The sequence below is a fragment of the Triturus cristatus genome, chromosome 3_2 (assembly GCF_964204655.1).
Source record: "Triturus cristatus chromosome 3_2, aTriCri1.1, whole genome shotgun sequence".
Classification (NCBI taxonomy): Eukaryota; Metazoa; Chordata; class Amphibia; order Caudata; family Salamandridae; genus Triturus; species Triturus cristatus.
Window position 1 is genome coordinate 822,131,918 of NC_140584.1, and position 25,913 is coordinate 822,157,830.

Sequence of the window (25,913 nt, forward strand, 5' to 3'; positions counted from 1 at the left end):
CAACATGTTCACGATGAAGATAGAAGTCGGACAGAATATCATATGAGATGGCCATTAACACCCAATAAAAGCAGACTCTTAAGGGGTTTGCGAGGGAAGTGGGGGAAGATCTATACCCCGGTAGGTAGCCCATCTAGACAGAACTTTCTTGTGCTTTTGTGGGCATCCCTGTGCTGGGAAGACTGCTATTTCTGCCCCCGGGCAAGTTTCTAGCACCCCTCGCCATTTCCCTATTGTCGGCGGGAAAGTTCCTTTCCAAAGCTGAGCGATATCACGCTTGGCAATTGTGAGCAGTAGGACAAGTATACCGGTTCCCCCCTATATCCTCAGTAATATGGAGAAGGAACAGTCGGGGATCCAGCGGGAGGTCCCATGACAATACCTCCTTAAGACAGGTCTGAACCTTGCGCCAGAAGCGCTGTATTGAAGAGCAGCCCCACACCGTGTGAAAACATGACCCCTCCTCACTGTCACAGCGTAGGCACTGTGGGGAAGCAATAACTTCCATCTTCCAAAGACTAAGGCGTGTATAGTACACCCTATGGACAAATTTAAATTGAATAAGCCGGTATCTAGAGGACACCGCAGCGCCCCTAGGACTGACGATAGCTTCTGCCCAGTCGTCGTCAGTCAGTTCCGGGATATCATCCTGCCATGCCTTCCCAATCTTATGAAGGGTCGTGGTGGCATGCGTGGTCAGTGTTTGGTAAACCTGTCTTATTTAGTGAGCGCTCAAGCCCCCCATAAGAAGGCGGCTTTCTAACGGGTGAAATTCAGGGAGATTATCTATATGTTGGATCCAGAGGCGCAAATAGAGCCAAATATTTTTTTGGGGGGGCCTAAGAAAATGTTTGGGGGGAGAGTGGAGCTGCAGGGGCTCTAAGAAGAGGTGAAAAACATCAAAGCCTCATTAACAAGCAAAAGTTATTTTAAAGACCTGTGAAGTACTTGGGTGCGGCTGTGTGTGTGTGTGCCCGGTAAGCTGTCTCATCCCAGGCTGCCACACACGACTGGGGCGGGGGGGGGGGTGAAGCCCTTTGAGTCCAATGGGCGTTGCGCGCCTGGTTGGATCCCTAGGGTGAGCGCATGGCGAAATTGGAGATATTTATAGAATTGGGTTTTATTAAGTAGGAACTCTTCCTATAGTTACTGGAAGGATTTTAACATTGTGCCTCGCATGACATCACCCAGAGTGGAGATGCTGATGAGGTCCCACTGGCGGAATCCCTTCAAAGCTGTCACCTGGTGCAGGTAATTACCTTGCCACAATGACTTAGCCTGGGTCAGGCGCCCCCGCCATCCCATCCGCCGTACCACATATCTCCACAACCGAATCCAGTTTCTGTGTGCTGTATAGCAACCGTAAGAGAGGAGTCCCTGCCATTGCTGCGTGTTTTAGGGCATACGCCTGATCTGTAGAAGTATTGTACCACCAGTCATTTATGACCAGGAGATGAGAGGCCACATAATATGAGTATACATCGGCAGCAGCGATACCACCACACTATGTAGATTGTACACGTGTCTGCAGGGCCACTCTCACTGGACCCCCCCACCCCAGAGGAAGGTATTAGTATAGTATTTATTCGCGCGAACCAGGACCGCGGAATATAATACAGAAAATGTTGGAGTTGATAAAGCACCCTGGGGAGAAAAACCATTTTGAAAATCGCAGAACGCCCATACAGCGAGAGAGGTAGAGAGGACCATATAGAGATCTCTTCACGAAGCCGAACAAGAAGGAGATTGATATTTCTCAACCAGGATGTCTTGGGGCAGGGAGAAACGTATGCCCCCAGATATGAGAAGCCATCCATAGCATGTCTAAGCTGAGATGCCCATGTACCTCTACCCTGCTACCTACAGACTGGGAATAAGACAGATATGGAAGGGTGGGTATGGAGGCCGGCTGTCTGGCTGAAGACTATTTTTAATTATTTTTTTTTACCAATTTAAATTTCTTCCAATTTAAAGCTTTAACTAAAAGCCATGCGGAAAATGAAGTAACATTTACAGATTTTTATTTTTTACAATGATCGAAATTGAAAACCTAAGTAAATAACTTATTGAGACCTACAGTGTCCTGAGCGAGGTATGTGGGATCTAATATAATTACAGATTGTCAGGTTAGAAATTAACTAGGGGTTTGAGAGAAAAGCCATGGTTTAAGTTTTTTCTAAAGGCCAGATGGTCAAGCAGGAATCTGGAACAGTACATGTGATTACAACAAAATTATAGGAAAAAATTACATCATTTTAAACCACTGTCCTTTTACGTTTGTTAAGATTGTGCTGTCCCTTCATGCCCAGCAGAGTGTAGGTTAGTCAGTTAATGTTTTTTTCTGTCTTTTGCCAAAAAACAACGTTTGACCTCTTTTTGGGTTTTTGATATCTTTGGGCAGTTTCTTTTTCCATCTTTTTTTCTAGAAAGAAAGATGTTTCCTTCGGCTTTCCCCTCATAGTGTTTTCACCTACCTATTCATTTGAGCCACCATGCATCCACTTTTTTACAAGCATCACACCTTGATTGTAAAGTGTCTAGAAAAGACACCCATGATGTATGTGGGAGCTGTGTCCCTAACTCCCAGACTTCTGATGATGCAGTATGGGTACATAAGTAGGTCAAAAAAGAAGAAAATATGATGGTGTCTATTTTCCTGTACTGATTTTGTGCTAGACACTGGAAGCTTCTACTTTACAATTATCAATAAAATGTTCTGCCCTTTGGACTAAAGGCTGCTCCCAGAAAAATCTCAAAGATTAAGGCAGTAGTCCCAGATTTCCATCACAGGGAATTGGTGTTTATTTACACGTATTTGGATGGTTGGCTGGTGAAATCTTGGCTTGTCTAAGGCTTCCTGAAGACCTTCAGTAGATGGTAGACTTCCTTTCCACGCTGCCTTTATCCCAAAGTTAAAAAAAAATCAGCTCTAGATCTGATACAGCATTTTCAATACATGGGTATGGAACTGAAAATAGTGATGTTTCCTTCCTTTTGTGAGAAATCAGGCTGCTGTATCCAGCTGAGTCGCCTTCTGTCCAACATTTGTTTCTTAAAGGCTCTATGGTCCGGTGTTTTCCTCTTGTCTGGGATGGAAGACCACATACTAGGCTGCTGCAAGAATGTTTGGAGGTCAAGTTTAGTGAGTAGTCAAATAATTGAGATGGTAATGTATGTAATCTCAGGTCTTTTGGTCTCCTCATTGGTGGTGTGAGAAAAAGCACCTTCTAGCCCGGCCTTCTTTTTTAACCTGTTCCAAATAGTGGCAGCTGACTTGTTCGCATTGGACATTTGGGAACTCACATGGACAATCTCACGGCCCATCGGTTTTGGTACTTGGCGGAGAAGTCATTCCATAGCAAAATGTTGTAGTTGAGAATGGTTCATCTTGCACTGGAATACTTTCTTCCGTTTATTAACGCCAACCCTCCTCCTTTGTACCGTGTACTGTCTAATTGAGCAAGAAGAAACGTGATCCAAGGTTTTTGTGTGGAAGCCATGATGATTTGACATTGGATTCTAATATGGGCATTCAGCTGAGGGCGATTCATCTCCCTGATCTTAAAGCTGTCATGGTAAGCCTTCTACTATTCCAGCAAGATAAATAGGTCTTAAACCACAAATTGATGGCCGACATCATCTTTTGCTGGGATGAACCAGAAATTGACTTGCTTCTGACAGAATTTACAACTCTGGGTCCCAGAAGCACGTTCCATGGGGAATGGTCTTTCAGTTATTTAGTTAAGGGGAATCCATTACTCTATTGCTCTAAGTTTGTTTCTACCAAAATTATTGCCAAATTCAGACTCGGCAACTCAAAGATATTTCTCATGTCTCTAAATGGGAACATCAGTTGTGTTATCCTTACCTTCAAATGCCCTTTCCCTCACACAAGAGACTTCTGAACAGCCCTGATGTGTTCTCTAGAATCCTGGTGAGAAACTTCCATCTCATCCTTCCACCACTGAACTTAACTGCCTGGTGCCTCTATTTTTGCATTATGTACTGTATGTCCATCTTGAGGGAGGCAATTATGCCTGACCCAGGATTGGTAGATGCTCTTTAAGTGGAAAAGGGTCTGCCTATAGTGTATTCAAAAGCAGATCGACCCAGGGACTGACCAGGTAAAAATGGTACTACCCTAAATCCTTTTTCCGGTTAAGTCCGGCTTGCAGTTTTCCTCTATTGGATACATTTGGCTGTAGTCACTGCTTATTCTAAGTCTCCTTTTCAGACATCCTTCTCACTATTCCAGTGATTAAGTATTTCCTGGAAGAATTTAGGAACTTTTTTCCTCAGTTAGGAAGCAGTCTCCACCTTGGGAGCTTAGTATTGTCCTTTCTTATGTTATGTTATGTTAATAAATTTGTTAAGCGCGTGAATACCCGAGGGTGTCTTGGCGCTGAGCAGTGGATTATGGAGACTCCTTCTTAACCAATGCCGTAGTCTAATTTGCAGCATCTGTTTGCAAAGCTGCTTACTTGGTGGCTATTGCAGCAGCCAAAAGGGTGAATGATCTTTAAGCTTTATTGTACATAAGGACCATATACTGATTTCACATTAATCAGACTGTTTCCGTGGTGACCTTTTTCCTGAATCCTTCGTCCTGAGGTCAAGACTGATTTGCATATAGCTGGGTCTGAACTGAGGTGGCGAAGTGAGCTAAAGAATGATGATGTAGTCAAGCCAGATCTGTGACTGGAGGGGAGTGTCTGAAAAGTTTCAGCACTCTGTCCATTATCTCCTTGTGTTTACTTTTGTAAATTGGCCACCAGTACAAAAAATTACTGAAGAAAACGTTGTCAGCAATTGCTATTTTTTGCGTCTTATTTTCAATTTCTTTTTTATTTCAGCAATTAGTTTATTTGGTAAAATCATGAGCAATGTACGTAAATAACCTCTTGCTGAATTGGGAGTTTATCTAGGTTTCAGAAAACATATAGCTTGCCTGTTTTTCACACCTGTAAATGTAAAATGTAAATTGATACTTGTATAGCGCACTACTCACCCGCAAGGGTCTCAAGGCGCTTGTACGAATACCGCTGTGGAACCCATCCTGGCTTTCCCTGTGAGGCGTCCACTCCTGGGCACCTCCAAGGTGGAGGCCAGGCATCCTTAGCGTTGTGGGGGCCGTTGTGGAGATTAAGCAAGCTATTGCCCAGAGTTGCAGAGTGGGACTCCATGATTGGAATAGGCACCGAGGCGAGAATTATCAGGTCCGTGGAATTTTTGAGCCCAAGACCCGCCGAGGCGGGGAATTGAACCCTGGTCCCGGGCTAGACCTCTGCATCAGGGTCTGCCGCTCTAATCATTGAGCCACACCTGCGTCCTCCACTAACCGCAAGTAGGTTATCGCCTCAAAAAATGGACTGACTACTTGATTAAAAAAAAAAAAAAGCAAAACTGTGGTTAAAAATGTGTTTTCCTTTTAAAGCTTTGCATGTTCCTGAAAGATGGGAGGATGGTGTTCTTTGCACAGCAAATCTTTTGTTGATATCATCTCTAGAATAGCTTTCTTGCACAGCAGTACGCACCTCAAAAAGCAAAAAGTTGCTATATTTTGGCTATTTGCTCATTTCACTCCAGGGAAATCCACAAACCATTGGCACCTTTAGAATTACCAAAACCATTTGAGGCAAAAAATGACTCAAATTTAACCTGGATACATTTTGTGGGGGAAAAGATTTTGAAAGTTTAAGCGAGTGCCTCACACATGAATCAAGCATTTACAATGCAATAGGTCTCGCATTTGCAAAATTTAGAGCTATTGCATTGTAAATGACAAACCTTTTATTTATGTGTTGGTTTTGAAAACAGATAAATAAATGGCATTGTCATTTACAATGCCAATAGCTTAATCTCTCGCAAATGCGAGACCAATTGCATTTGATTCTTTTATTATTGGTAGTGTGGCTTTATGATTGAGTTCAAACTTCCTCTTTAGTACCAAACAACCTGGCGTGCTGCTTCTTGAAAAGTCTTTTGGCACCATTTCATCAGCCGTTTGTGGTCTGGCCAAGACCAGTCCTCCTAATGCTTTCTGCCACATGTTATATTTTGTAACTTTCCAGAATGCATGCACCCAGAGTTCTAAAAATTCAGATGAACCGGACATATGATGTTAGCGATGTTACCATCTGCTTTACAAAAGAAGCTCTGGCACTAACATTATTTTCAAAATGTTCTGCTTATACTTTACCTGTGTGCGTGTATATGCGCATTTGTGCTCAAGTGTTTGTGTTATAGAGTTGCTTATGGTTAGGACCATAACATGAGCACTTTTTTTTAAATCTCTCCATTTTTGCCCCGTTGGATAAATCTTCATAAAATTTCCCAAAAGGACGCACATAATTAATATTGTTTTTGGCACATGTTATGCACTTTAATCCGGGCATGGGTGCAGCGATTATTTAGAGAAGGTGTCCCAAATTTGTTATTTTCCATTCATAGTCCCCATTGAGATGTCCCAAGTGCACAGCAAAAACTGTTGAAAGGATTTGCAACAATCTTGCAATGGTTAGGATTTGGACAACTTTAAATCCTTTCGTGGTTTGGTGGAAACCTTTACGATGATTGAGAAATGTTCACAATAGAATGTTTTAACTATGTGTGAATCTGTTGATGAACTGCTTACACAAGCAAATCACTTTAGCCCTGGTGGCCATAACGCAGTTCACAAACTGCTTCTCTCCGGCTATGGAGTCCTCTATTGTGAAAATATATGGTGGTGCCATGTGGGTCAAAGTGAACACCTCTGTAGCAGCGGTTTTCTTTCCCTGGTTCGCAAACATGTTCTCGTTTTTTTTATTTGAATGCTCTTTATTGAGTTTTCACTGTGTACAATGGTAATAATCATCAGTTACTTTGCAACTTTAGTCAAACCGCAATAAAACTACGTAAACAGTCCCCCCAACTACCCTCCAACCCCCTGCTCTTGTACATAGCTTCATAGACAATTTAGAGATACAAAGTTGCATAAGGGCAAATCAGCCATTTACATCAAAGTGCATTGTCATAGGGGACCCAGTACCGATCCCTACCATCACACAGTCGGATCCCCAGGTGATACATCTGTTGAGGGTTCTTGCAGGTCAGACAACATGGGCACCCACGACCTTAAATCATCTTCCAGTTTTTCATCTTTACAAGCCTGTTTCATCCGGATTTCCTTAGCAGTTGCCCACTCAAAGACATCCCTGAGCCAATCCACATAACTTGGGTGCTCTACATCCAGCCATTCTATAGCTATCAGCGTTAAATAGGACAAACTTCCTGCTATGGTTCTTTTTGGAGTAGAAAGGAAGAAGTCCCAATAACCCCTGTTGCACCTCTATTTTGTATGTGCCAACCAGTAGCCCTGTTCAGGTTCTCTAACACCGTCTACCAGTCAGAGGATAGAACCTCGCACCATATGTACAAAGTCTGCAGATAAGCTTCCACAGCCGGGGCAAGTATCTGACCGGGCGTCTACATAGCATGCAATGTTTTGGAGAGAGCTATGTTTGGTGGACTTAATTATATTGAATTAATTTAAATCTGGCTTTGGAGCCTACAGTCTATACCCTCTCGTGTATCTATACCCCCTCGTGTATCCGACAGTCTTTTTCTGACATTGGTTCACCTAGTATTCCATCCCATTTGGTCTGGATGGGACGGGGTGTCCCCAGGAGGTTGTTGCGCAGTGCCCTATTAATATGAGGAATCAACCTATGACCCCTGCCATTTTCAACAGTGTTACTAGGGTGTTGCTGCACGACAGGGCATCCGGTCAGAACTCACTTAGCATACTGTAAATTTTGTTCCGCTCCCAGAGCAAATTATTCTAATGCCTTGTCTTTGGTGAGAAACCGTCCCCCAGGATAAAAGTCACCTAAAGTGTTGCAGCCTCTATCTTTACATCTCTGTATCGACATGGACTCTGCTATCTTCAGGAGCAGCTATGAAGCCCACATTGGCAGATCGGGGCATAAGATGCATGTCTAAGCACCTTTCTGATGGCCCCTTCCCCACATCTCGGACACCTGGTGTATGAGATGAGGCGTATCCGGTGGAACCTGAGACCCACTCATTAACAACACTGGCAATGCATTTTTAGCATCAGAGCCCCACAGAAGGGACTCCTCCCACATGTCCTCAGGGATGAGCCAGTGAACTGCGTGTTGCAAATGTGCTGCCATGTAATAGAGCTCCACGTTGTAAACCTCAGACCTCCAAGGTTCCCGGTTCTTTTCAAGATAGATAACCCTACCTCTTTCTGTTTATTGCCCCATAGCAGTTCTACTATCAAGCTATCAATAGATTTAAAATAATCCCTCCAAAACCTTATGGATGTACGCAGTCCATCTACCACTCTCCAGATATTAAGCTCCAAGAACAATTGTTCACTATGCGCCGGTCGAATTGCAAACCTGTATTCATATTAAAAACTGATTTAACTCTTAGGATGACCTAAATGTTAATCATGAAGATCGTAGAAATGGGAATGGAAGCTCAGAAAAAATATAGAACTTGTGAGTAGGGCCAAAGTAGGTGCAATGCAAAGCAAGCCCACAGGTTATGACCGTTGGCCATGCTCTGGGAGCAGAGAGGTTAGCTGCATGGTGGGATGATGCCTGCACTCTGATCCTCCTTAGCACAACTCAAAGCAGGTCCAAGTGTTATCTGAGAGTTTGAGATTTGAGTACAAGAGGTAATCAAAGGTGTGAGCTGTTTGACCTCTGCTTCCAACGAGATTATGAATATGGTCACCACATGGCTGGGCTTAGATGGGGATTTTCGTGAATGTTCTGTGACCCAGACTGTGCATGTTTCTTTTAATTTTAGAGATATCGTCCCCTTGATCCGTTCGGAGTTTATAGAGTTCCTCAGCCAATGATTTATCAAAGTCTTTCTTAAAATCAGCTGGGAAGATTGTAAATCATTTTTAGACAGTGATAATGTATTTCTGCTCACCATATCCGAGGTTCCTGTGCCAGTTGTTTCACTCCCTAATGTCAGGTCTATCATGCCGGCGAGTAGATACTAAGACTGCAGCTTGCTCTGTTTGGAATTCCTCCTTGATGTTGACATGTATTGGCTCTTGCCTTTTTTTGTCAATGAACTTTGCTTGCTTGTTTGATTTACTTGTGTAGACCGGGCAGCTGTTAGTCAACTGTTTGTAGTCGGAGTCCCTCTGTGTCCGGACAGTGGTAATAATATCAGTTCTATCCCAAGTTGTTGTTCCTGGCATTTGTGCAGTTCCCAGATGGCAAACTTATGATTGGGGCCCTGAGAATCAACAACATGCTTAAGCCTCCTGTGTAGCGCCTTTCTATGATACCCTTTGGCCTAGATTTCTTGCTGCATGGGAAATACTCCCAACTTGCTCTTTACAGCCTGGTACAGTGGCTCCAAATATAGGTTTGTGCATATTATGACAGGACCCGCCTCTGCTAGCGCCCCTCTCTCCTGTGTGATGTCTGTCGTGTTCCACAGGCTCCTATTTTACTTACTGGTATCAGTATATCAAGCACAAGCATCTGTACACATTTTCTATACACAATACTCCTTGTTCTGGTCGACTCCCACCTTGGGGAATGTGCACTCTTTTAATTTGCTGATTGGATGTATTTGCCCATCCACTCCCAAGGAGCTGTGTTCTTTCCATAGCCGAGTCTCCTCTGTCAGTGTCCTGGGGCCTCTCCTTCACAGGCTCAGACATGCACTGCGCACAGTTCAGCCGCCATCTTGGTTTCAGGGCATCCTCACCCATCCCTATTCTATTGACATGTTTGCATCCGCTGCCGTCCACACGTTGCAGGCAGGAAGGGCCAAGTTACAACTTGTCAATTACCACCTTGGGTGGGCTTTGGCCATAAAGTTGCTGTGTAGCTTTGCGAGCTCCAGCACCATCTTGGCTCCTCCACCAAAAAAAGTATTCAGAAAGCAAGTGTTTACTATTGAAATATTTGTTCATCAAGTTATCAGTACTGAGCCATGTGACACAAAGACAACAAATGTCTCATTTACTTTTTCTAATTTTACTTTTCTGGAAGTGTATTTTTTTTTAACTCATTTTATTTGATATAAAATTACCGCGTGTGCAAGAGGATACAGAAGATGGGAGCTTAAAATTACATTCAGTTAGTACATTGAAAACAAGACCCAGCAAGTCATATATATATAACCAAGAGGAACGATAGGTCTTTATATTCATTCACTGGCCTGAACTAACTGGGCTTCAAGATAACTGCCATTTTTGGAGGCTAGGAGGGCAACTCCGTTTATAGGGCTGCTGCCTAAGCTCAAGAATGTGATGTGGAGAACAAAAACGGTGAGTTCAATGGGGTGATTTGACAGACATGTTAGTGTGTCACTTTGCCACATAAATTCCAGCTGGGCAACTTCCTGTTTGACAAGGAAGTGGGTTAACTCCCTTTGCTAGGGGCCCACTGAAAACTCCCATTGCTCTGCATGTTCTGCCAGTCCTCACGTGTGCACATGCCACCTTCTCCCTTGTTAGAAACGGGTCTGGACTTGTTTCTTGTGTTTATTGCAGCTGTGGTACCTTGTAGGAAAGGAGAGAAATGCTTTAGAGGTTGTAGCGGAGTGAAAAAATCAACAGGCTGCTGCTGTCACTGGCACCTGCAGTGTGATGCTTGGTTCCTGGAAGGTATGCAGCAAATGTACCTCACTGATTTGTAATGTCAAAGGCTTCAAATTATTTCCAAGCAGGTTGATGTATCGGGACTAGCGAGATAGAGACTTGATAATGCTGAACACTAAGGGGGTGACTTCCACTCTGATTGTTGATTATAACTAACCCTGGGCGTAGTACTATGCTACGCTCGCGGAGCGTGCGTAGTTTGCACTACTATGCAATATGCGAATTGCATGTAGCACAGTGCAAAAACGCATAGCAGGCATTTTTTTTGCTTGCTCAAGGTCCTCCTCGTCAAGTTGGCGACCAAATCAACATCCCGGCGAGACTTTTTCCTCGTTCACGATCAGCAACATCAAGTTGCCGATCGCGAGCGTGGAAAATAAACCTCCCGGTGAGATTCTCAATGCGGGGAGGTCAGGTTTCCCATTGTGAGTGGTCGCGTATGCTCGCGTTCGCTCGCGATGAGAAACTACCAGTCCGTGTTGAGAAAGCTGCCGCTTGAGTACAAATCTACTCGAGCGGCAGAAAACGACCTCTTGCACTGTGCAAGATGTCGTTTGCAATGATTGCACAGTGCGAACAGCATTTCTCTACCGCACTGTGCAGTTTGCGTAGCTACGCGTAGAGTGCGAAGTGCACTTCGCATAGCTACGCATAGCGCTACTACGCAAACTACGCCCAGGGTTATTTATATCCATCTTGAGGGTTTTAAGTGTCATGCACTGCATATAGCCCAAAATGCCAGCATTGGATGGCTCCATAGTGGGGTTCAAATGTTCCCTTTCAAATACTGAGTGTGATATTTTGAGTCTAGATCGCCCGATCTTGAGGATAGAGAAAATAATGCAAAGCCAACGGAACACAATCAGCGGTTAGAAAAAATGGGTGCACTCCTGAATGGTGAATCTGGAGACCATGGGATCTTGTAAGCGTAAGATCTGAGCGATGACTGTCCTAGCAGAAGACTGGCACTAGAAAGCAGTTAATCCGACTTTTGCATGCAGTGGATCCTGAGAGTGCTGCAGACACTGGAATCCGTATGCTTAAAGTGGTGTATGTTTGCCATCCGAGAATACCTGTGGGAAGGGTAGGGGCATGGACACAGCATTGGCTGAGCCAGAGGATACGAGACAGCGAGACTTGAATGCCAGAGTAGTAATAAAGTTAAGAAACCCTAGAATAGGCGACTTTAAGAATTATGTAGTCCCAAATTTGACTCACTCTAACTTTGTGCGTTGACAGGACCTGCAGTTGATGGAAAGGGAGCTGGGGGGCGAGGCTTTCTCTGGTTCCCAGCTATATTGTGGGTCTGAGGAGGAGGGAACACATACTAGTTTTTGAACCCACAAAAGGTCCAAGCCTTTCTGAAGGAAGAGAGGCTCTAGAGTTTGCGCTGAAACCGCACATGATCGCATGTACTTGACTTCCTGGGTAGGAAATGCTGTCAGACCCTTATAAAAGTTGAAGAGGGAGAACACTATCAGATGCGGTGGCTTAGAAAGATGGTTAATCTGCTATATTGATCGTGGAATTGGATGCCTGTTATTCGTTATGTTCCATCTCTTTTCGCCTAAATCCCCTTGCTGCCGGTCGGTGTGTCGTTCTGTTAGACGGTGAGTTTACTCTAGGCTACCTGAAAGTACCTTAATCCATACAACAAGCTACAACTTTTTGGAATTTTTTAAAAAAAATGTTTAGGTTGCCTTGGTGTTCTTTCAGTCGACTCATTGCCTCAGTTGTTGTAAACTGTAGTCGTACCATACTAATAGTACAGGCTTACTTCATTTCCGTCACCAAACGGGACAGGGTTTATGGACATGCTGTTGTCGATTGTGGGTTGCAACATATCATAGTTGCATTACGCCATGGTCCTGGCTACTCTCTTTAATTGAGACCTGTACACCGCAGCTTCACATAGTATACGAAAGCTAAGTGGAGCTACATTTATTCTGTTGTTCGCTCCAATCAAATATTGGAGCTTTGATACTAGCCCATATTTGGGGTTCCTTTTAATCGGCTACCTGGGCGGCGTGCACTGAGTACTGTAAGGATAGTATTGCCAGTAGTGCGTTTGCTTAGTTTTGGATCACTTATTCCAATATCTCTCTACTTTGAATTATGGTTTCTTCCGCATACTGACGCGTTGCCGTGACGGACTGTCCATTTACTATTGTCCTCCGGTATTTCTTCAATATTCCCATGAGCTGCCTTGAAAAAGTCTGTTGATCAGACAAAACACGTGTCGGCTAATCGTGTGCTGGGAACTTTTAAAACTATGTTTGGACTACAATAAAATTATAAGAAAATTCACTGGTTGATCATATGTGATTAATGGTATTCTATTGACGTTTCTTTATTGTTTTCATTTTGCCATGAAACTCTAACATCTGATTATGGGACTATGCTGATTTAATAAGAACCCACATTGGTGTATTTGACTTGATTTTTTGGGTGTGCTGCAATAGTTTCTTTTTTCCCTGTATATTTATGCATACCATTGTTTTGATGTGCATGTGACACCTGTGGGTAGTAGGTGTCTGAGGCTCATATAGCACCCAGTTGCAAATATAGCAACGATATACGTATCACGCATATTACTTATATTTTGATACTGTTTTCTACTGTTAGAGGTGCGGTTCTCCCCTTTTAGGGGACACGACTACTCGTTCTCTCCCTGAATCATACTAATAGCACAAAAAGATTTTAATCTGAAAAGATTGACGCCTTCGGTGTCAGGAAAAACTAGCTTTTGTAGTTAGTAGTTTTTAATTAGCGCTCATCATTCATGCTGCTTTTTGTTTAGACTTTATTTTAAGAGTAGGTGCTCCTTTTAACCCTTAAAGCCACCGCCTGGTCGCACTGCTCTCTTTATTACAGATCTGTGAGTCATTCCATAGTAGTAATGTAAGGCTGCCCGGGGTGGGGATTGCGCAGCGGCCCGCCCCCTTGAGGGCGGCCGCCTTAGTGCCACAGGAAGGCACAGGGGTGGGAGGTCTTGTCCCTGGGCTTGACCTAGGGAGACCCCAGTCAGGTAGCTGCTTCCGGCGGGGAGGAGCCTTGAGGGGGGGTACATATTCGGTCCCCGCCCCCTCCTCGCCCTCTTGTCCGTTCGTTTTGCCTTAGCTGCTGGTTCCGCGTCGGTCGTGTTCTCTGGGAGAGATAGAGTCACACTTCGATCGATCGCTCGCCTGGTACGATCGTCTGCGGCCCAGAACGTCCGCTTGTCGCGGTGAGTCTGCTTGAGGTGGGCGATATAAAAAATGTGTACTTTGAAAGCCGGCAGTTAGACGTGTCCCGGTCGGCGGCTTCCCTTAGCCTTGGTTATTTGCCCTGGAAGGGGCTCTCATTGGGCCTGAAGGCCCTGGGGACGGGATGTGGTCCGGCGGCAAGACTGCAGACCTTGGGTTCGAGCCTCGTGGTCGCGTCCACAGCCTGTGATCTGGGCAAATCACTTAATCACTTAATGGCCGAGTTCGCGCTATATAATTTTGCAACACCGGGGTGGTAGCGTTACTGGGTTAGCCCGGATCAGGTCTCAGTTATCCCGGTAAGTGTTGGTGATTGATTGGAAGCGAGAGTCTCGGTGGAGCGGCGGGTGATCTTGGTGCCATAGCGTGGCCGGGAGGGCCCGGATCGGTGCTTTTATTAAGGCATTCGTGGCTGCGGGGCTGTAGCTCAAGGTTAGAGCGCATGCGGTGCATGCCTGTGGCCCCAGGTTCGATTCTCCGGTATCTCCGCTTCTGTCACAGTGCTGCCGACCTCGGAGCAGGGGACCAGGGTGCGAGAGTCGGAATTGTCTTTTTGAGAGCACGGGTGTCATTATGCCAGGGGGTGTAGCCCAGTGGTAGAGCGCAGGGATTGCGTGGAGGAGGCCCCGGAAGGGCTGGATTTAGGACGGTGCGACCGTGGTGCCATCTTCTTGTGGGCGCCGGGTTTGGATGTTTATTAGGCTTTTGAAGCACCGGATGCTGCGTTTCTTTCAGATCTCACGTGTGGGTCAAGTTACTCGTGTGATTAATTTCCTCCTGGAGAGATCAGCATTTTGTAGAGTTGAGGCTTAGACTAACGGGAAGTTAGTGCAGAGGGTAGGTGTTCCTGCTGCTAAGAACGTGGGCCAAGTAGATTACAGAGGGCGTTTGATGTAAATAGGTCAGCAGGTTACTGTTTTCAAAGGAGGCACACCTTTTTACTCACAAGTTACAACTTAAGGTACGTTATTCAATAACTGCATGCACACCGCCAAGCATACATTAAGAGAACATTGTTTACTTTGCAAAAAGGGCTAATTTTGGGAGGCGGGAGCTAGCATGGCGCGCGTTTGACCAGAATCGGGCAGCATAGCGCTTTCTTGCACCAGTTGCCTCACATGCTGGCAGGTACGGATAGCGTTGGATGAAAGGAGAGAAGGTTAGCACTTCCCTTGACAAGGATGGAAGGGGTGTCCTAGTGGCCTTTACAACACATGCACGGTTAAGGCACCGTTACTTACTTACTGGCGTCTAAACCATGTCAGGCATGATGCGCGTTTTAGTAATACAGTGCAGCAACGCATGATTAAGAAGGGAAGTTAGCGCAATTGGTTTGTCGAGGAGAGGATGTGGACCGTCGGCTACGCTGCGGCGAGGTCGCGTACACGTGAGAAGTCCCTGGGTGTGGAATGCGGGTGGCTTGGATCTGGGGAGTCCAGGTTCGGGCCTCAGCGTGGGCATTGTAGGGAGAGGCGGTGTGGCCTCAGGCACGCGCGCGCTGTCGCAGGCGGGTCTTTGTTTTCCCCGCGCGTGAATGTGGATGTAAGGCGGTGCCATGTGGGGCCCCCCTTTACCGTGGGGCCAAGTTCTCGCTATATATATATATAATGTGCACACCGGAGCAGAGTATCAGCCATGGGAGGTGAGGGGCATTTATCTGATAGTGCTATGTGGGCACGGTGTCATGTATGGCAGAGTATGCACTATGTAGGCTTGCGTCATTTTGGTGTGTCCCCTTGCGGCGGAGCGGGTGCTATGTGTAGCGCGCGGATGCCGATTGGACTTGGGCGGGCTAGCGCGATGTCATAATAACCTCAAGGGAAGAAGGCCAAGAGTGTGGGTGCTCTTTGCCTGGTTAGTTATAGCTCAAGTTCGTGCTGTATAGGCCCCGGATTGGGATATTGCAGTTTTGGGTGTTTCTGGGATCGCTTGATTGGACCCCGGCAGAGCCTCCTTGTTGGGTTTTAGTATGTAGTTACGGGCCCGTGTTCAGCGCTCCAGTGCCTTCGGGTCGAGCCTCGCTTTTGTCTGTATCTCCCGTGCCTGAATGTGCAATGGAAACACGGTGCTCGTGTAAGCGCTCCTTTTCCGGCAGGTAGAGTCGCACTATAATTTTTATCTCCTCAGTAGTGGCGACACGGAGAGGTATGCATGCGCACGGGGGGCACGTGGGCTATGCTGTGGCATCTGCAGGTTACGGGCTTGAATCCATTGTGCGGCCCCCAGCTTTCCATCCGGCAGCCGTGGCTAAAAAGAACAGTACTGCTCAGTGGGCGCATGTTTCGCATGTATGAGGCCCCAGGCTGGCAATGGCACCAGGTTTTGAGCCTCGGGGTCGCGTACGCACAATTGGATTGCGTGCATGTCGCTTACACTCCCGTCCCTGAAGGTGGAGACGCGCTATATTGTGTTTAAGTAGTTTTACACAATGAGAGGTGGTGATTGCTCGGAGATATGCTTTTGTGACATATCACATTCCTTGGGTGACATATATGATTTTGGGAGTTGCAGGCTGGGCCTGGCCTGACTACGTGTTGGTGTTTTTCTGCTGCATTACATCCTGGGGAGAAGTCAATCCCGGTAGGCATGCATCCTCACTCCCTAGTCATTGCCTCAGCTAGTTAGGGAGCCCTGCAGACCAGTTGTTTTTAGTTTTATTCCATACTTGAAGCTGGCGCAGGGCGCACCTGGCTCTGTTGGTGTCTTTCATGGAGAATTGGCGTTTTACTGGTATGGAGGGACAGCCCAGCTGTCGTATTCGCAGGCAGGCTGACATGAGGGTAGAATAGCTCTCGGTGGGACTTGCAATTGAGCTAGGAGGGGTACTTATTTCACTATATGCAATCATAAGCACTGAGCAGCCAATAGATGGGCTTGGTGTTAGTAGTGCTCCTCGCTTTGTATATATAGAGATGCGAGGATATGTGCGCAGTATGTCAGGTTCCGGGAAATCAGGTTTATCGTGTCATCGCCTTTGCGCTCACATACACAGACATTTGTATGTTTTAAATGTATTTTGTCGTAGTGTTTGGTGACCCTGCCTCACCATGCCTGAACCGAGGCATTTTCCAAATGATATGCCTGCTTGCCGCAATTATGACTCATTGATCTTATGCAACACAGAGGCATGGCCACGCCAGTACTATTAGCTTTGGTATGTTCAGCGTCACAGGAGTACAGATCGGGCCGCCAAGATGGAGAGCTGGGGAGATGAGTTACCCTGTCGGCTAGGGCGCTGGGCCTTGGACATGGGGAACTGGGTGGGCGTCTCGGCAATGACGCTTAAACATCCTGTGATTCTGGGCAAATCGCTTAATCTCCCTTGTGTGTGGGCACAGCTGGGATCTGCGTAGGTCAACCATAGTGGGGTATGTCGCAGGTCCTCTCCTGCCCAGGTCTCATAGAAGGGCAAGTTACTTGGGCATGCTCCTTGCTGTAGTTCAGCACACGAATCTATGCATGTGTAGGTAAGGGCAGGTTTTATCCAAAGGAGGGCAAATTACATACATCCTCCAGTATTCTTAGATATAGGCAGGCCCAGTTCCACCTCTTCCTGTGGGAGGCTAGCAGCTCCGGGGGATACTAAGCATACCGGGGCATAGTTTGTTCAGCACCAAGGGCCACTGTAGGTCAGCAGGTAAGGTACTTGGGATAGGACTCAGCAAGTAAGTAGGATGGGCGGGGTAGGGGTCAACCCACTGTGGGTGCAGTGACTGCAATTTTGGCCACATCACGATCCTTCCATCAATACTTCTTGCCTCAGGCATGAGTTTTTCATATCAGCCTGGAATCACAGCAGTTATTTTGCAGGCAAACTCTGAGGCGGTAGCACGCATTATGGTCATGTTAGGGAGCCGGTCTACGGGGATTTATTTACAGGTCTCAGGTATGAAACTGGCTCATTTCTTAGGTGTACTTGCACTTGGCAGGGAGATCGCGGTGTAATCCTCAGCTCTAGGATCCTTTCCAAACAAGATAGCCCAACAGGGGATGTGCCTGCTGTTAACCCCATGTATAATGGGCAGGCATCAGTAGCTAGCTCTGCCTCTCACTCCTGGAGTGTGATAAAAGTAGTAACAGTTACACATTGCAATTCACAGCTTTATTAAATAGCAAGTAATTTTACGATTGTCTGAGGGTGCGATGCACAGTTATCAGTGTAAGGTTTCCACTACCCCGGCACAACGTCACATAGATTGGGCATCTAGGACACATGCTAGATGCTCTGCCGCCACCCTAATGGGAGGTTAACCCACATTGCCAGCTGGTTGACAAGGGTGGCAATGGGTAGTGCCGCCATGCGGCAATGAGTTGAAGGGTAGATAGTACTGGCAGGTCCGGCTCGCCACTTTCAACAGGGAGCTCATAGGAGGGGCCAAGCTAAAGAATCTGGAACGCTCACCGGCTGGCAAATTAGGCCGAGTGGACTTGGAACGCCTAGTGTTGAGTGAGTGTTATTGTTTCCTGGTCGTTCTTGGTCTCCTGAGGGTAGGAAGACCTAGCGGCAAGGAACAGCTAGGGTTGTTTTCGTGTGCTTCAGTCATAATAAAAAAAAAAAAAAAAAAAAAAAAAAAGAGGGGGCCCTGGCTCACACGGTAGTGGGCAAAGATCACTCACGCCACAGGTGCTGAGGCCTGGCGTTGGGCTCCCAGGTTACTTCGGAGGGGCTAGGCCTTCAGATGCTGAAAGGATGTCCGTTGTTATTTACTCGATTGATTGATCGGTGGGTTATTTCCTGGGTCTTCCAGGGGTGTAGAGCATTAGGCGCTTGTCTTTTCATCGGGTCGGTTTGATGCGGGATAGTGGTTTTGGGGCAGGTCACAGGCTGCCTCCTCTCGCTGTGTTTGTATTTCTAGGTGTGGTCAGGTCAAGTGACGGAGGAGAGCAATCATCGCGTGGTACAGCTGGGCATGGAGGAAGGCCAGGCAAGATGGTAGCGTAGGCAGATAGTGGTACTGATCGGGGACTGGTGTGGGTCTCAATGGCAGGCCGCCATGCAAGGGGACCATGTACCTAGGGCACGTACATCAGGCAGTGACATGTGAACTGGGACCATGTGTACTAGAATATGCAGGAGTGGTTCCCACCACGGTCGGTCAGATGGGAAGTTGTCATCTTGATTCTCACTGGATACCCTCACTCCACCACGCCTATGGTAAGCTGAGGACGCCTGTTGACGCTGTTAGACCTGCTTTAGTTAGTACCGCATTGCTGTGCCTTGGCCCGGTTTGTCTCGCATCAGGGCCAGTTTGGGGGTACCGGCGAGTTGTTTGCTCCTCGGCTGAAGCGGGCGCTGCTAGAACAGGGCATGATTGATGAGGCCATGCAGCATGACAAAGGTCTTTTCGGCACTGGCAGAATGGTGCAGGCGGCGAAGTAGTGCCATTACAGAACATGGATTTGTCAACATTCAGCCAGGAAATGATTAGCAGCAGGAAGGTATTACACCAGGGTGAGCAATTGGTTTTGGTTTCGTGCTCAACAGGAGCAAGGGCATTGCATTCTGTCCCATCGGGGTACGGGGACCGTCTATAGCACCAGATACTGTAATGCTGCCATCTTCGCCCTGGGCTGGGGGGTCAATGTCTTCCAACTTTACAGCCAGACTCTGAGCAGGCAAAGGCATACTTGCGATGGTGCAATGGGCACTCAGCAGTAGAGTAGATGGGTCATCATACCCCGGTATGACGCAGTGATGAAACATAGGTTATGGCCTCACACGACCAGGCACTCGAGGGCAGCGGTGGCGGGGGTGTGCCAGTGCCAAGAGGGTGCGGGTTGCCTGTTAGGGCTGCTGGCTTGGAGGGAGCACTACTCTGATCGCCACAAGGGCACGTTTGTTTCATAGAAGGCTGAACTGTTACTTTTATGGCATGGGGCCAGTTGCTGTAGTTAGGCGCATGTTTCTTGGCAGTGTCAGAAACATTCAGAACGCAATGCTGGTGGTTAGCCTGTTGTCAGGCTGTTCAGAGGTATTTTAGCTCAGGCATGGCCAAGCATGGGTTATAGGCCGGTGGTCTGCCCTGGGATTCGTGTTAACAGGCAGGTGAAGCAGCAGAACTTGGAGGGGCTTGGGGTTGACCTCTGGGTACTAGGGCAGAGTCTGGTTGCTCACTGAGTAGCACGCCCGTGAGTTTGGCGAAACAGGTACTTTTGCGAGCATCAGTACCGGGTAACTTCGCCCGCCCTACAGCACTGGCTGGCAGCTATGCAGGTTGTGGAAGTGGCCTTCCAACAGGGGCCTACGGTCCATATGATTAAGGGAAGCACCGGGGGAACACTTTAAGCTATAAATCTGTTGGAGACCAACTGGCTTTTCCAGTATTCAAATAGAGAAGCATTTTACACGTTGTTCTCCTCTGGGGTCACTCTGACCTGTCTCTCCCTGGTATACTAGCAGAATTTTGGGAGGGCAAGGCTTTACATTTGGTGGTGACTGATGGAATACGATGGGCATACTCCAACGGAGTGAAAGAGGAAGGAAGGCAGGCTGGGCACTGCCAGGCAGGAGTGTCTTGGCAAAGGGATTGTTATTTAGCCATGCAAAGGCAACTTTGGACCATCGCCTATTTAGGTTTAAGGTCATTTCAGTCTAATCCACGGAGGAGTTTAGAAAGGTTGGGCGAACCTGTCCATATGGTGCACGCTGGCCGCCGGCCCGGTTGGGCGTAGACTTGTTTTGACTGGACCTGGGAGAAGCCCGGTATCAGTATGCTGTAGGTATGATGGCCTACCAGGAGCCATGCGCAGTTGCGCAGAGCAAAGAGGTCTTGGCTTCATCAGGCATGGTCTTATACACGCCAAGTCCACAGGGTGCCGGGAGGGAGATGGGGTGCACCTCCCTAGTTTAGGCACGGTTCTTTTCCTACTGGACCTAGGGGAAGCTTTGGCTGCAGCAGGCTGTTAGTAATAGGCTACCTTGGCAAGGAGCCCGCTCAGGAGAAGCCATTGAGGTGTCAAGGAGAAAAGTTAATAGCGCCATGTGCAAGTTCACTGAGCTAAGAGGCTTTGGCTTCGTCAGGCATGGCCTTTTACACGCCAAATCAACAGGGTGTCTGGAGGGTGATGGGGTGCACCTCTCCACCCTAGGCATGAATTTAATTTTACTTGACCTTGGTGAAGACTTGGCAGCTGCGGGTTGCGAATAGACTGGACCTACTGGGCCTAGGGGAAGCTTTGGCTGCAGCAGGTTGTAAGGAAATAGGTCTACCTTGGTGGGGGGCCCTGGTAGTGACGGTGGCCACTCCCAAGGCTGTGGAGGAGTTACAGGGCGATCCAGGGTCTGCACATACCAAGGGGTATAGCATGCAGCAGCACCGTGTGGTGCTAAGCCAGGATACCCAGGGATCTTTTAGCGTGTCCACTGGAAGACCTACGGCGCCCCGCTACCGACAGGCGGTTGTGGGTCTGAGCAACCGGGGGCTGCCATGTATGCTCCGCCCACCCATCACGGGGGGGCGTGGTGAAGCATGTGGACTGGAGGTTCACGGATGGGAGGGGTGGACCCTCCCAACATTTGGTGGTCACCAATTGGCGCTGCCATGGTGACCCTAGGCTTATCAGACGGGCAGGCGCCATGGGGCTGGCCTGCCCTGGGATCGCCCGTAAGATAACCCACCGTGTTTGCATATTTATTATGCTAATAAACCTGCAGCAATATTTCTCCACTTACATTCAGTGTCGTGTGTTTTATTATGATTATGTACTGATGTATTATATGATAACGGTTGCCGATATTGGCACTATGTAAGGCTGCCCGGGGTGGGGGTTGCGCAGCGGCCCGCCCCCTTGAGGGCGGCCGCCTTAGTGCCACAGGAAGGCACAGGGGTGGGAGGTCTTGTCCCTGGGCTTGACCTAGGGAGACCCCAGTCAGGTAGCTGCTTCCGGCGGGGAGGAGCCTTGAGGGGGGGTACATATTCGGTCCCCGCCCCCTCCTCGCCCTCTTGTCCGTTCGTTTTGCCTTACCCGCCCATCCGCTTACCCGGCATCAGGAGGGACAAGAAGGGGGGGGAAGGTTTTTCTAACAACTTTCACTTTTGTGTTGCAGGAGGAGTTACAGGGCGATCCAGGGTCTGCACATACCAAGGGGTATAGCATGCAGCAGCACCGTGTGGTGCTAAGCCAGGATACCCAGGGATCTTTTAGCGTGTCCACTGGAAGACCTACGGCGCCCCGCTACCGACAGGCGGTTGTGGGTCTGAGCAACCGGGGGCTGCCATGTATGCTCCGCCCACCCATCACGGGGGGGCGTGGTGAAGCATGTGGACTGGAGGTTCACGGATGGGAGGGGTGGACCCTCCCAACATTTGGTGGTCACCAATTGGCGCTGCCATGGTGACCCTAGGCTTATCAGACGGGCAGGCGCCATGGGGCTGGCCTGCCCTGGGATCGCCCGTAAGATAACCCACCGTGTTTGCATATTTATTATGCTAATAAACCTGCAGCAATATTTCTCCACTTACATTCAGTGTCGTGTGTTTTATTATGATTATGTACTGATGTATTATATGATAACGGTTGCCGATATTGGCACTATGTACCAGGCGCACGGTCTCGGCATGTTCTGCTCCGGCTAGAAGGGGAAATGAAACGAAACAGCCTGTTGAAGAAATGAAGCATTGGAAAACTGAGGCCGGGAGCTAGGTTAGAGTTGACTTTTAGTTGTGAAAAGCAGAACGTGCATATCTGTAAAACGCAGGTAACACTGCTCGTTATAGGCTACTTGTAGACTTCCTATACAGTCTGCATATTTTTAAAACCGGGCTGTAATCCACAAGTTACCATATTGTGTAGAGCGCTGCTCGCTTGGGATTCACGGCTTCAATGCGCTTCTCTCTATCTGCTCAGTGTGTTTCTTTGGGTGGAACGGGCGCCTTGTGATTCATGTCATAAACGTAATCATGCATCATGGAACAAATAGAAATTCTGGAATCCTTGGCGGTGGCTCAGATGCGGAAACAGGACTGTTTGTTCTTTTGCATGGGTGACCTCTTTAAAAGAAACAATAGTGGTAGAGCAGAACGTGTTGCCACCAAAATGTTTCTAAACAAGCCATAGAATGTTCGGATTGCCCCGAGCAGATGGTGAAAGTAGTGACCGATGGGAGGAGAGGTAAGGCAATGCACACTTATAGAAGAATGTATGCGAGAATGTTGTGTTGCAAAACGGTGTGAGACCTGCTCTCGGAATCCCATTCATCCCGTGCTTCGCTTGTGTAAACGAGGGGTAATGAAAAGCAGTTGAGTTCCATCAGTGCTCGATTATTAATGTATTGTTCAGGCTGGATTTCTGTAGTAACGGGTCTCACTCAGGGCTTTAAGTGGGCTGGGTCTGAGCACCGGCAGAGACCCGTTTCGAGGGGGCCTCGAAACGGGTCTCTATCGCGCTTTGTTTTGTGCCCTGGCACAGGCGGTCCGGTTTTTTTCCGGACTGCAGTGACAGTAGGCACATCGATATGCGCATGCTCACACTGTTAACTTCTGGAGAAGTTACGTCATGACGTCATGCCAGGTGAGCGTTGTGGGGGAAGGGAAATCCTTTCTCTCTGGAGTTCCTTTCTCTTTTTGAAATTCAGGAGCAGCAACATTGTTGTGGTGTGACCAGGCCTTTAAGTGGAAGCTTTTTCAATATTGTATACAAGCCACAGTCGCTGCTTATTTATCTGATGCAACTAACAGCGATTGACAAAGTCCTAACTTGTTGTAGGTATGGTGTTACTTGTATCATATATCTGGATGCAATGACAGAAACAGCAAAATACAAGTCTGGTGGCACACTATGCTAAGCACAGATTTTTAGCTTACATGTTTTCAAGCCACGCCCTTAATTACATTGGCCACGTCCCTTTCAGAGACCCCCCCCTAGTTTTTATCCCACTTAAAACCCTGGTCTCACTCTCACTCGAAGGTAATGTAATCTGCTTCTTTATTTCAGAACACCCTCCGAACACAACATACTCCTACTGAACCCTGAATGGCTCTTCCACTGCCGCCCAACGTTCCAACCCACCAACATAAAACTTCATAACATTGAGCACTATCCAAACGTACAACTTACCACATTCTACATAATACTACACCCATGAGAAGCTATGATAAGGTAAGACCCTTAGCCTCCCAAACTATCGAAAGTAACTGCACTACGGAGGGTTAGCCTGGCCTCCTTAAATCCCATTTGTTTACAAGATAGCTGCATGGCCACAGTATATTTCTTGAGAATGATACAGCTACACCCTGGTAAATCGGTGTGATCAGCAGATCTCTAGGATATTTATGTTGGCTCCGTACCCGCAGGTCCCACCTCTGGCCTGCCTTATCATTGGACCCACACACTCCTCACTTAGTATGAGTGGGCGCGCTCAACGCGTTTGTAAGTGGAGCACTTAAACTATGGCTTAGGGATTAAAAGGAAATTGGCATGTACATACAAAAAAGTGGGAAAGAAAGTAAAGAAGATTGTGAATGTGCACCTACATGGTCTACATATCAGTTAGTCATCATAACATTTAGGGGAGAGACGGTCCCTGTACTCACACACTGTTGGGAGAAACAGAATCTTAGGAGTGCTATTCTCAATTGTTTGGACATAGAATCGAATAAGGAGTCTCCTTCACATCTTCCTTGGACTACATCAGTGAACGTACCTACTTGTTTCCCAGCAACCCTGCATGTTAATGCTGTTCGCGCTGAATGGCATTAATGAAGAGAGTATTTAAAATCACCCAACCATGTCGGTATCGCATGATGTGGGACCTGATGTGGGGTAGCCCGGGAATTTTATTATTCATGTGTTGTTGTTTTGTCTACTCTAAGGCTATGTGGCCTTGAATCCCCTGGGCTTGTAAGTAGTTTACACCAAACATCCTGATTAGGGTTGGGGTCCAGTGGGTTTTATATCATCCGACTCAAGCAGTGCGAGGAGGGGAGGCGCATATGTGCGCATTCGCTGCTTGTATTTCTGAGTCATATGCATGTATGTGATGGCTGGGAAATGGAGTCTTACCTCCTGCATCAGCATATTCAGTCAATTTCAGTGCAGGGAGGTGGGTCCCCGCCGCATGTTGCCCATTAGCTGTGTGCATGCCCGCAGGAGTCTGGGAAATGTGATCTTTGCACCTGCATCTGCAAAGTTTAGTCTTATAGCGGCACCTAGCACACATGGGCATTATGCTGGGGAATGAAAAAGTACAAACTAGGATCTGGCAGGCTTACTGCACTTCATACAAAGAAGTTTTGCAAACGCATATAAAGTCTAGCAGTTATAGCAGAAGCACTGGATAGTCCATCTGTTTGTGAAAGACTTGTGATCAGACCTTAAAGTGAACTTCTACCCCTCAGTCATTTCTGAAAATGCTCCAAAGCCCACATAGAAGTTAATGTTTCTTTCAGTTGCAGTGTACTCTCTGTAGTAGAAAGAGAACGAGAAGCAAAGACAATAACCACTTAATTGCCCAACTCGTCTTTTTGCATTAGTACATTTCCTTATACCCTTACCACGGGCATCAGTCGTTACAATAGCAGTAGCTAATGGATCAAAACCTTGTAAAGTGGGTGCCTTACTGATTGCTGGCTTAATTTTCACTAAGGACTTCTGACGATCATCTGTCCATTCCAACTTAAATTCATCTTTCAAAAGTAATGCACAGCATGAGATTTAGTAGAAACGTTTTCCGTAAACTTTGAGTAAAACTCCGCCTAACCCAAGATGGATCCCAGGTCATCCTTGTATTTAAGTGACGCAGCATAAACAATTGCGTCAATAAGTTTTCTTTTGGGTTTAGTCCCACAATCCTTTTTCTCATGAGAAACATAAGTAACTTTTCTCTCAGCAAACGTACATTTGGTGAGCTCAATGGTTAAAATCCTTTTCTTAAAATTTTTCCAAACATTTAGTAAAATCTCATCATGATCCTTCTTGTTACATCCCATTACCAAAATATCATTTTGAAAAAATTCCACGCCTGACATAACACCAAATAGCTGCATCATAAGCCTTTGAAACACCACAACAGCAGATGATAGTCC

The 25,913-nt window shown here is 47.1% G+C and overlaps 1 protein-coding gene and 1 non-coding gene across 3 annotated transcripts in view; both read left to right on the top strand.

The window, feature by feature from the left end:
- Positions 1-25,913, top strand: part of HYCC2 (hyccin PI4KA lipid kinase complex subunit 2) — a 566,375-nt gene that overhangs the window by 29,480 nt on the left and 510,982 nt on the right. The window lies entirely within an intron of this gene.
- LOC146858225 (U6atac minor spliceosomal RNA) lies at positions 15,028-15,152 on the top strand. The gene has a single exon (XR_014980405.1). It is a non-coding gene; the product is annotated as a U6atac minor spliceosomal RNA (small nuclear RNA).